At 50.8% G+C, this 12,735-nt stretch overlaps 1 protein-coding gene across 1 annotated transcript in view; it reads left to right on the forward strand.

Moving 5' to 3' along the window:
- Positions 1–274: 274 nt before the first annotated feature.
- Positions 275–12,735, forward strand: part of palm1b (paralemmin 1b) — a 26,976-nt gene continuing 14,515 nt past the window's right edge. The window contains exon 1 of the mRNA XM_056589903.1: positions 275–704. The gene's annotated coding sequence lies outside the window, so the exon portion shown is untranslated. The remainder of the gene's footprint in view (positions 705–12,735) is intronic.

The following is a 12,735-nucleotide window of genomic DNA, read 5'->3' on the forward strand; positions in this document are numbered from 1 at the left end:
TAATTTGCTGGTTCGCCCGAAAATAAATCCACACAAGCTTTTTGGGGATTGCACCTTTTGGCCAGCAGAGGGCGGAGTGGAGCAGACGGCGGCCTGGACGCTCTGATTTGATAGGGTGCTCGGATGGACTCAAATTGTTGTAAGCCTGCCCTGCCAAGGCTGGGCTGGAGCCAGCCTTACCCCCCCCGTACCCCCATATCAGTCCGCTGCTCCGGCACAGGGCCCCCTATATCTCTCCATCTCGTCTCTCTCTACATATTAATTTCGTCTCTTAGACGCCGTACAGTACTAACGGCTCCAGACGACTCTCTAACAGCCTACTGCACATCACCAGCTCCAGACAGCGCCCCCGGTGGGCCTTTAGGGTACTGCATCAGGAGAGGCGGACACCGAAAAGCACGTCGTTTCACGCGCTACTAGTGAACGCCGCGCGAGGGTCCAAAAGGCAGCATCGCTCCATCCAGAGTATCGAGGGGGGAAATAACGGACAGCTCGATCTCCCCACGATCCGACCGGGCGTGACGGCATCACCTCATCGGCGAGCAGCAGCGCGCGCCAGGAGCCCGCAGCAGCTCGAGGAGAAGAGAGGCGCGAGGAGGGGCGGCGACGAGAGACACCGAGAAATAAACAACCGCGGACGGCGAGGCGCGAGCGTTCTGTGGAAGACCCCCGCGGTGTGGACAGCGAACGGGACCTTCTACTGAGTGAGTCCCGGTTTACCGTTAGTCGGCCCACCATGCGTTAGGCTCCGGCCCCGGTGACCCGTTCCGGTGTGGCGCGCGGGGCTGGAGGCGGTGGTCGCATCCCGGCCGTCAGCATCCAGACCCCGAGAGACCGGCGCGAGGAGAGGCTGGAGGGGTTTTATATATAAAGGGGCTCTGGGGGGGGACGCGGGAGGAACAGCGCGGGGTTATGAGCGGACATTTGAGGCATCGTGGAGACAGGGAGGGAGAACCAAAGCTTTAACGACGACCACCTTTCAGATCGATAGAGCTGTCATATCACAGGTCTCGTGTCTCCGGTAATAACCGCCATCGCTGTGTAAATGTGTGTATGCATGCACCGTGTGTGTGTGCGTGTGTGTGTGCCTGACGGCAGGATGGCTCCCCGCGGCGCGAGGCCGACAGGTGCATCACGACCGTCTGTGTGTTTACTGATTGCATGTGTTGATGATGCATCGGCGCAGGCAATCAGTCCGGTCCATTTGTGTTGCGAGGCGAGCGTTATTTGGGGAGGGGGTCTGGGTTTTTGGCCTCGTCGTCGCGGGGCGCCAGGACTCACAATGGCCGTGAGGTTAGGCTTGGCAGTGGCTGTTTTTAATACAGGCAGCAGGCATTAAAGTGTGTGAGCTGAGCGGTGTGTTGCGTTGTGCTGTGAGAGGAGAGGCGTGTGTTCCAACATGGCGTGGTCGGGGCTGATAAGACGCGGTCATGACATAGTGCTGTAAGGAATGCACTCTCCTCCCGGAGTAGAGGAATCCCAAACCATGGAACACCTCTTAGGCCATGTAGACGCATATTATTTCGTGTTCCAAATCCTATACATAAATATCGGCCTAATGAGTTACTATCTCAACAGCACATGCCGGGGTGTATTCCGTTATTTTTCTTTATTTCTGAAAATGTCCCGGGACTTTAGAAGCAAAAGTGTTGTGAGCCGCACCTGGAGAGACAATATTTATTTGTTTTCCTCTGAGTCCACCATTGTGTCTGGGAATTCTCCAGAGTGTCTGCCCCTCATATCTGACGGGAACACACAGAAGGACATCATTGTTGACCATTGTCAACAACAGGTTCCGTGACAAAAGCCTCGACCACACGCACACACACGCACGCACACACACACACACACACACACACACACACACACACACACACACACACACACACACACACACACACACACACACACACACACACACACACACACACACACACACTTATTTTATATTCGAGAGAAGCATGATAGACCCCAAAGCCAGGACCCCCCCCCCCCCCCCCCTCACATCCCTCTCCCCCCCTCCCGCTACTTTCGAGCTAAACGTTTTGAGTAATACGAGCTGACAAAGTATTACTTCATCAAATCCCAGAAATCCCAGAATAACTAAGTCAGGTATGGAGGAAATAAATGATGTAATAGCTCGCTGAACCCCTAAAAGTGAGATGCTTCATTTTGAATTTGGCAGTTTATTGTCAAAGAATAAGGATTCTGTAAAACATGCCCTACCATCTGAGTCATTGGTGTTGTACATGTATTTATATATTTATTGCTGGGGGGGGGGGGGGGGGGCTTCTATACTCCACATTAGAGATATGAATAATGAATATTGCCTCACTCTTTCTCTAATGGTAGTTGTGATTTTATTGATCCTTCCACTATTAACCTTGGTTGTAAAATATGCTCGTGGCTTATATGCTTATAGTTTGAGGATCCTTTTAATGTTTCTTTAAAACGACCACATGTAGCATTGAGCTAGCAACACAGAAACCAAACCACTCTGTGCGGGAAACCGGATGTTGCCTGCAGTTTAAGGCGGTTCTCTCGGAACGAGGGGACGAATTCTAACGATGTCCGGCATGTAAACGTGTGATTCAAAGAGTGAAGTCCTCCGTCTCTTTGGGTGTGCTTAAGTCGTTGACACGGGTGAGGTGTGACAACGTGGGCTTAGCACTAGCCTCCTGGCATTAACCTCCTAGCATTAGCCTCCTAGCATTAACCTCCTAGCGTTAGCCTCCTAGCGTTAGCCTCCTAGCGTTAGCCTCCTAGCGCTAGCCTCCTGGCATTAACCTCCTAGCATTAGCCTCCTAGCATTAGCCTCCTAGCATTAACCTCCTAGCGTTAGCCTCCTAGTGCTAGCCTCCTAGCGCTAGCCTCCTAGCTTTAGCCTCCTAGTGCTAGCCTCCTGGCATTAACCTCCTAGCATTAGCCTCCTAGCGTTAGCCTCCTAGCGATAGCCTCCTAGCGCTAGCCTCCTAGCGTTAGCCTCCTAGCGCTAGCCTCCTGGCATCAACCTCCTAGCATTAGCCTCCTAGCATTAGCCTCCTAGCGTTAGCCTCCTAGCGCTAGCCTCCTGGCATTAACCTCCTAGCATTAGCCTCCTAGCGTTAGCCTCCTAGCGTTAGCCTCCTAGCGTGTCAGTGTTGGGATCAGAACGGCTCCTCTGAAACAGACAGAATCGCTCTATCTGAAGGACAGCGAGCCGTGGTGATCCCCCTCCCAGGCGGCTGAACCCACTCTGGTGCAGGATGAGATTAGCCGACGTGTTCACTCTCCAGCCGCCTTCTTTTTCGAAACAACACGAGGAGGAACGAGGGGGAAAAGAGAGCGACAACACGATCAAACCCGGTGGAGAGCGAGGGCCGACGGTCGGGAACGGGAACGGTGCCTTTTTGTGTTTCCGCACACTGGGCTGGATCCGGTGGAACGGTCGGCCGCCAGCTGACATCCTGGGCATTGTGAGCTGCTTGGGGGGTGGGGGGTGGGGGGGTGGTAGTTAGCTGCCCCCCCCCCCCCCCACCCCTACTATCATTGGGGCGTGTGAGTGAGTAGAGAGGCGCTCACAGGGGGCTGCCCTGGGTCATGTCAGCTACACACAACAGAGAGGACAGCTCCGGGCCGGCGGGTGCGTGTGTGTGTGTGTGTGTGTGTGTGTGTGTGTGTGTGTGTGTGTGTGTGTGTGTGTGTGTGTGTGTGTGTGTGTGTGTGTGTGCCGTTTGTCTTGTATGTGTTGGGTTCTGATACGTGCCTGAATGTGTGTGTCTATATGCACGTGTGTGGCTTGTGTGTTTGTCGAGGGGTTTGTTCAATACGTGCGTGTGTCAGGTTTGTGCATTTGCGTGCGTGTGTGTGTGTGTGTGTGTTTGTGCGAGTCCGTTACGTGTGTGTTACTTGAGTAAAGGCCAAAGCACCCTGCCTTTGATCCACTCCCACCAATCACATCGCGACTGCCGGGTCGGTGCCTACGGAAGTCATTGGTTCGCGTCCCAACATGATGCAGTGTTAACCTGCCGGCACCTCTCCATGCTTGGCTCAATGACACTCAGTGGATACCCCCCCCCCATTGGGTGTGTGAAGGTGTATCACAGCGCTACTACAACACAGCTATCAGTGCCCTGCTGAAACACAACCGCCCAGCAACACAACGTACGTGGTCGTTGTGGCCGCAGGGAGAAGAACCCTTCCCCACCCGGGACATTTGAATAGATCCCGCCCGTTATAAACCCGCTGCGGCGATGTGAGTGTTGAGATGAGCTGCGGGTCGCCGACCCGCCTGTCAGTTCCTGCGCCGCCTTATCTCTCAGGCCCACATGTGCAGGACTACTCCACCCAGGAAGGCCTGGAAGGGATTCAGAGGCTCAACCAGAGAGGGTTGAGCTTGCGCTGCGGTTGCGTGAATCACACGCGATATGATGCGTGCAAAGTCTGTGTGTGCGAGGTGTGTGTGACGCGCTGTTTTGTTCGATGCAGGTTATTTATAATAAGTAAAAGAAAACAGCTGCTGCTAAGAAATTCTTTTATGTGTTCTGTTTTGATCGGGGGGGGGGGGGCTCGTCGATTCCAGGGCGGACTGAAGCCAGAGATGTTCTCTGAGATTCTGGCTCCTTCTACACAGCGATGCAGGTTATATTTGGTCTTCTTGCAGGACTTACAGCCTCCTTTAGATTCACATGAGTCAGAGCCTCGTCTATATCTGCTGTAGGTGTTTTCAACTCATTCACACCAACACCGCCCCTGTTTATGATTGACCTTCTTATTTAACCTCACTGAGGTCAGCAGGTGCGGCCGACCCCAACGCTAATCACGGCGGAGCTCGCTAGCGGCCGTTAGAGTCCACCGAGCCATTAGCGCCACGCCGGGGGTTAAACGCGGGAGGCGTGCGTCGGGTCGCACGGGGAGTGATGGATCCAAGCCCATTACCGAGAAGCACTTGAACCCCCCCCACCCCACCCACCCCACCCCCCCAGGGGAGGGAGGGGGGCAGGTAGGGAGGAGAGGATCGCATCGTGTTGTGATAGCCGAGCCGCGACCGGGCAGATCTGGGCGCCGGTGTTGTTATATGAAGTATTATGGGATATGTCACAGGAGGCGCCTCTTGTTCGCTCCCCTGTCATCTTCTAATCCTTCCTTGGTACTTATGGTAATAACACGCAGAAGGCCTCGTGGACGCTCTCCTCCCCGTCGTTCTGCTGCTCCCCTCCACGAAGCGTTCAGACTGCCAGCGCTCGCGCTAAAGCCTTTTCAATCTCAGAGGGAAAATATGGCCACCAGCGCGGGCACGTTATTGGGTGTGTGTGGGCGTGTAAGCTGGTGACATTGCACATTTCTTTCACATTTGTGTGCGCGCATGTGATAGAGTGTGTGTGTGCACTTAGCCCCCGTGATGCTCATCAATCTTCTCACAGGGCATGATATCAAAAGCCCGATTGATCATTCATAAGAAGCAGAGACCTTCTGCTGTTTGCCTGGCGCATAACCTCACTGCCTAAAATAAAAAGAACACTTCAACACACAAACACACCAACACACACACGAAAACATTTACACACAGACAAGCACACACTAACCGATGCATGCGCACACACACACTCACGCGCGCACACACATATACCATGGTGGAGAGCAGTATAAAGATGCATTGTGTTATCCCAAAGCTCATGCTAGGAGACCACCACACTAAGTGCAGTTCGGTTCGGGAGCTCATCAGAGGCCTGTGAGTGGTCAACGGCCTTCCTGCAGGAAGAGGAGGTATCGCTCCGCCCTAATGCATCCGGTGTTTACATTGAAAGGATCCGTAATGCAAGGCCATAGGGGGTCCATACTCATAGATCTATAGATCTATAGATGTGCTGACTGCCCAGAGAGAGAGACGCGCTGCACTGGGCCCACAGGGAAACAGAACCATGTCTGTAAACATCAAAGCACAGCCCCTCTCTCGCCACGTCGATGCTCACCTCGTTACCGTGTTTTGGACCAGAGATAAGGCGCCCGGCACTGATCTCCATCCGCTGTGCGGCCGCCATTAACCTTTTGTTGATGTGTTCCACCTCAGCCCCTCCCCAAACATCCAGCGCTGACCTCGACCGCCAAGCCCCGTGCATTAGTGTCGTTATGCTGTTATTCACCGGCGGCGGCCGTGTGGGTACTCTGGGAATGCATTTGGGGTGTGTGTGTGTTGTCGACGCTGGTCTCTATCGGTTGTTAGGAATATAAGCTGCTGCTCGTTTATTTACATGTTCTAGAAGTCTACAAAGGACACTGTTGCCGCCATATCTATGCTTTTCCACCATCATTAAGAATCATAACAAGTTCTTGCTTGGTTATTCCAGAATTATTGGACTAGAACGCAGGCTTGAACTTATGTTATGGAGCCATGGATCACACCATTAAGACCCTCCTCTGTTGGGCAAATACCCAGTGAGGGCAGTGCTGCAAAACACGACTGGCAGATCCTGCCCTCCCACTGAAAGACATTTAGATGCAGTGCTAGCTAGAGAGATGTTGCCTTCCCTAGCAATACGCGATATGGAGGAAATGTAGCATTGGATAAGAACTGGTTGGGTTACACAATGCTGATTGGAAATGTGATGAAACAAACAAACCACACATTATAACGTCTTATCATTTGTACACAACCCTTTATTTAAACGTTGTAAGTAATCATAAAACTCGCAGGGGGAATGAAGGCAGTGATATTAGATCAACAGAAAGACAAGCGGCAGATGATTGCAGATATATGACTTGCGATCCACAGCACCCAGAGAGATGGCAGCCAGGGGCATCATTAGTACGTTTAAATATACTCGTTCGGCAGACACATCTATCAAGAGCGTCTTTCAGATGAACCAACTGTCTAGTCTGTAGAGCTATAAAGACCCTTAAGAAGCATATTAGCAAACATATTGAGTGGTATGATGGCCAGGAGGTAGAGCGGGTTGGCTGGTAACTGGAAGTCGCTATTTTGATCCCAGGTGTTCCTGAGCGAGGCGCCTCGCCCTCTCTGCTCCCGACGAGCTGGCTGTCGCCCTGCTTGGCCGACAACGCCGTCGGTGTGTGAATGTGTGCATGAACGGGTGAATGTGAGGCGTTATCGTAGAGCTCTATGAGTGGGTGAATGTGAGGCGTTATCGTAGAGCTCTATGAGTGGGTGAATGTGAGGCGTTATCGTAGAGCTCTATGAGTGGGTGAATGTGAGGCGTTATCGTAGAGCTCTATGAGTGGGTGAATGTGAGGCGTTATCGTAGAGCTCTATGAGTGGGTGAATGTGAGGCGTTATCGTAGAGCTCTATGAATGGGTGAATGTGAGGCGTTATCGTAGAGCTCTATGAGTGGGTGAATGTGAGGCGTTATCGTAGAGCTCTATGAGTGGGTGAATGTGAGGCGTTATCGTAGAGCTCTATGAGTGGGTGAATGTGAGGCGATATCGTAGAGCTCTATGAGTGGGTGAATGTGAGGCGTTATCGTAGAGCTCTATGAGTGGGTGAATGTGAGGCGATATCGTAGAGCTCTATGAGTGGGTGAATGTGAGGCGATATCGTAGAGCTCTATGAGTGGGTGAATGTGAGGCGATATCGTAGAGCTCTATGAGTGGCAACCGGTTAGAAAAGCCCGGTATAAATGCGGTCCATTTAACAACAGATAGACGAATGCATCGCTGGTCCAGACGAGTCCCTTCCAGCCCTCGTTCCTTCCAGCTGAGAAGGGCGTCGCCCGACGTGGCGGTGAAAGCGGTTTCCTGGCTGGTCTCCGCCCGCGTGCTTCTGTGTTTACATGTCGTTCGTCCGACCGACAGAGCGACGGACGTTTCTTCGTGGTGCTTTCTTTCCCGCCAGCTCCCCGTTGGTCCTCCTGTCACCGAGGGGGCTTTCAGAGAGCTTGTTGACCTCTGACCTCCGTAGCCACATGACCCCGGCGGACTTCCTCTGGTTTTTATTGGCTGTTTACGTTTGGGTGCGTTCTGAATCTAAAGTTATGAGACAGGAGGAAGTGGCCTTAGTGGGGTGGGTGTGCACGTGTGTGTGCACACGTGTGTGTGTGTGTGTGTGTCTGTAATGTGTTTGTGTGTGTGTGTGTGTGTGTGCGTGTGCGTGTGCGTGTGCATGCTTGGGTGCGTGTGTGTGTACGCCTCTGTCTGTCTGTCCGTCTGTCTCTCTTGTCGTCCGTCCGTCCGTCTGTCTCTCTGGCCGGTGTGTATGAGTGTGTATGTGCATGCTTGCATGTGGCCCTGAGGGGAACAAGTATTATTGTCCTCTTGGAGCAGAGGGAAGGAAGAGGAGGAGGAGAGGGGGAGGAGGAGGAGGAGAGGGGGAGGAGGAGGAGGAGAGGGGGTGTGGAGGGGGGAGGAGGAGGAAGGGGGGGTTGGGGTGAGGAGAGAGGAGGAGGAGAGGGGGTGTGGAGGGGGGAGGAGGAGGAAGGGGGGGTTGGGGTGAGGAGAGAGGAGGAGGAGAGGGGGTGTGGAGGGGGGAGGAGGAGGAAGGGGGGGTTGGGGTGAGGAGAGAGGACTCTGAAGTGCGCCTCCACTTCTCCATCTCCATTATGAGTCGTTCACTAAAGTGCTGACTAGGCTATTGACCGCCAGAGTTATTCTACTTGTTTACTAGTCTTTCTATGTATGTGTGTGTGTGTGTGTGTGTGTGTGTGTGTGTGTGTGTGTGTGTGTGTGTGTGTGTGTGTGTGTGTGTGTGTGTGTGTGTGTGTGTGTGTGTGTGTGTGTGTGTGTGTGTGTGTCTCTCATATATATATGGATATATGAGGATGCATATTTGATTAAAGAATGAGTCCCTTGTAGGACTTCCTTCCTTCCTCTCCTTCTCTCTCCGTCTCTCCCCTCATGTCCGTTACTTTGTCTTATTTCTCTTACTCTGCCGTTGTTTCTCTGTGTTCCCTCCCACCGTCTATATGATTGTGCGAGTGTGTGTGTCCCAGGGCTAACCACTTCAGCCCCACCAGTAGGCAGGCTGAGACCTGGTCTCATCTGGTGGGCTGCTATCGACTTCAGTCCTCAACGAGATCAGAGACCCCAAGAAGAAACAGCAGGACTCCTTAAACCAACAAGATGAGCACAGCATGCATCATAATCTTTTTGTATCATCATAAGAGAGTGGCTTATTCTTAACCCTTGTGCTTGTGTGTTAGTGCGTGTGCATGTTTGCCTTTGTGGGTGAGCAGGGTCCAACATGAACAGAAAGGCAAAGGGTTACGTATCAAACGATAGTTTGGCCGTCAGATACTGTCCCTCTGGCAGGTGAAAGACAACATACTGAGGGCACATGTTGGACCCTGTGTGTGTGTGTGTGTGTGTGTGTGTGTGTGTGTGTGTGTGTGTGTGTGTGTGTGTGTGTGTGTGTGTGTGTGTGTGTGTGTGTGTGTGTGTGTGTGTGTGTGTGTGTGTGTGTGTGTGTGTCCGTGCATGCATGTATGGAAAACGTCTTGTTTTCCATCATGTAATGTAGCAAGCCTTTTATTTTGGAACAAGGGAACATCCTCTCCCCTTTCACAACGGAGCGTTCTGAGTCTGGCCCTTATCAGTGTCTTCCTCTGTGGGGAAAAGGCTACTCAAACAACCCTACATGAAGCACAAAGTCTGTATCAAAGCAAACACCAAAACGGCACCATTTCTTATCCGGATCTGTGTGATCTACCTCGGGCGGCTGGCACAACCTGTTCTACATTTATAGTTATATTCTTTCATAGTTGGAAGAAGCAAAAAACAACAACCATGTCTCCACATTCCCTCTCTCTCAGTTCACTCTAAACCAACACAACTCGTGTGTGTTATCCCAGTGGTGCCTCAGATCTCAAACAAACACACGTTCACCAACACCTCCTCAAATTCCAATTCAAAACGTGTGTGTGTGTTCTCCACATGCCTGTGTGTACACATAAAGAGAGAGAGAAACCGCAGTCCGGCATATTTCAGTCCTTGGCGGGAGTAAAGGTTGTGAATGGACCCTCCAGGCGCAGACCACTGAGCTATTAAAAGCAGTGAAAGATGTCCAGCTAATGGCCCGTGCTAATGCTAATCTCAGTAGGACGAAGTCACCAGCTCAGCTCAGGAAGGGAAGCGCGTCTTGCAGTCCTCCCTCACCGGCTCGACCACTGATCTGCCTTTCTTCCTTCTCACCGTAATGAGTTCATAATTCTAGTTCCTCAGTCTGCTCACGGGTGCGTAGTTCGAGCTGACTACTCCATATGTATGTTGCTGTCTTGTCCAAAGGCAGGTTTGTATCTTTGTAAAGCTTAGCCTTGTATATGATGTGTGATTGGTCGAAGCTCTGTCCATAGATATCTGTATCGTTCACAGGAGAGGCCTGTGACCCAGTGGAAACGCATTGCGCTCGCATTGACCAATCGGTTGACCAATCGGAGCTCTGCTCCGTCCCGCTGCACCACAGGGGCAACCCAGCAGTGTTGCCAGATTGGGCCAGATTTCCCGCTACATTACTATTATTAGCTGGCATGTTGAAGAAGTTGAAGAAGTGGAATATGTTGGCTGCGGCGCTGCTATGGCTGTTACCAGCATGGTTGCCATGTCGCTCTCGTGACTTCGTCACACTCTCTGGCCAATCAGTGGCCGGCCGTCTGCCGACGTCACCTTTTAGCATCGGCTCAGCCGCTTGGAACCTAGAGCGAGGCGGTACTAGAAAAAGCAGCCACTTCAGGTACCAGATACCATGTTTTCGCAGTGGAAACGCAAAAAATGCGAGCTGAGTCGAGTCGAGTCGAGTCGTGTCGAGCTGGTACCATGCAGTAGAAAAGCGGCATAATAGTGTATCTAAATTAATAGTTCTGGGACATTAGTATTAAGTACTTATTAGGGGTGGGAAACTTTTGGTATCTCCGATTCGATTTCAATTCTCGGGGTCACAATTCCACAATTTTTTATTTTTTATTCTTGCTTCAAATCAATTCATGATTCAAAATTGCTTCTATATTCAGCGCAAAGGGCTGCTTCAGGATCGACGGCTTTGTGCTAAGAATGGCAGCAAGGCCAATTTGAAGGTGTGAATCGAATCAGAGTTAGTGAATATGAGAATTAAGATTCTCATGTGAATCAGCTTATTCTTTCACCCCTAGACTTGTGTAGAATATTTTATGATTAAACAGAACATATCATATACTGGTTTTAGTTATGTGTTATTGGTCTTTTTAGTCAGAGAATTATCATCCCTTTGGCTGAATGACCTGCTGTTGCAGATTTAAAAAAAAGGCAGTGAGAAAAAAAAGGATATTATGATCTGAGCTAATATTCATCACGCAATTTTTTTCTCTCTTAATTAAAGTGTGTTTTGTAGTTAATTTGGAGCAGTAGGATAAGTGAGACAGAGATGGAAAGGGAGGGAGAGAGAGAGAGAGTGAGAGAGAGAGAGAAATGGAGGAGAGTGGGAGATGGCGAGAGAGAGAGAGAGAGAGAGAGAGAGATGAAAAAGGAGAGAGAGATGGGGAAAGAGAAGGAGAGAGAGATTGAAAAGGAGAGGGAGACAGAGAAGGAGAAAGAAAGATAAGGCGAGAGTGAGAGGATAATCATGCCAATAAAGCTTTTTGAATTTAATTGAATTGAGAGAGATTCAGAAGGAGAAGTAGAGAGAGAGAGAGAGAGAGAGAGAGAGAGAGAGAGAGAGAGAGAGAGAGGGAGGGAGCGGGAGGGAGCAAGAGGGAGCAGGGTTTATGTGTTTTGCAGTGGTTGGGGGATGGGCAAATATCTGTGGTTTGATCAGATGAATATTTGTACCCTCTGCAAGATCCCCATGTGACGGTAATGTGGTGTGTGTGTGTGTGTGTGTGTGTGTGTGTGTGTGTGTGTGTGTGTGTGTGTGTGTGTGTGTGTGTGTGTGTGTGTGTGTGTGTGTGTGTGTGTGTGTGTGTGTGTGTGTGTGTGTGTACTTCCTCACTAAACCCTGAAGCATCGTGTCCACTGACTTCCTTCTCCCGCCCACAGGACATTTGATTCCTTTCTCGATGCTTTTGTTTCATCTTTCAACAAATGACTTCATCTTCTAAACAATAACTTGCTTATAGTTATTAATATTATAATTATTGGGTCTTATGTTCTCTTCTGTCGGAACTGTTGTCCTCTGAAGATGTTATTTAACGTGGGCAGTAGGTACAGGTGGTATAAGTACTAATTATCGATTCTAACATGTGGCCCATCATCCTGATGATAGTGTGTCCCTGTGCCTCAACTGTCATTCGGTCCTGTTCTAAATTGAGTTGCCAGTGCTCACTTCAGCCGTAACAAAGGCAAGAATCTTTTCATTATCACAGAATAGTTTCCAAAGGGTCACAATATGTGGAAATGTATAAGGATCGTTAGGCTTCAGCCCAGGCTGAGAAAGGGAGGGCTATTCTTCTGGAGAGGAGAGGTGTTCCAGCAGTCAGCTGCTCTGAATTGCACAATAAATGTTTTCTCAATGAGCGAGCAGAGCCCCGAGGGTTCCATCACGACCCCAGGGACGGAGAACTCTTCTGGGCCAAACCGCCCAACAACAGTTCGGCGAACAACAATCACACATTGCACAACTGTGTTTAAAGGTTATATTCATCACATCATCAAGTCCGTGTCCATTCCAATATCAAGGCCTCTTTTGGCAAACTCACACACTTGAGTTTGCCGGATGCAGGATTAACAGAATTAGCGTAGCTAGCTAAATCAGCCCAGCTAGCGTTGTCGGGCAGAGCTAGCTCAATGTGTGCTGGCCGCTCCCTACCCTTCCCCCTGGCGGTGGCCTCTGATTCCTC

Source organism: Gadus chalcogrammus, chromosome 5 (assembly GCF_026213295.1).
Source record: "Gadus chalcogrammus isolate NIFS_2021 chromosome 5, NIFS_Gcha_1.0, whole genome shotgun sequence".
NCBI classification, from domain to species: domain Eukaryota; kingdom Metazoa; phylum Chordata; class Actinopteri; order Gadiformes; family Gadidae; genus Gadus; species Gadus chalcogrammus.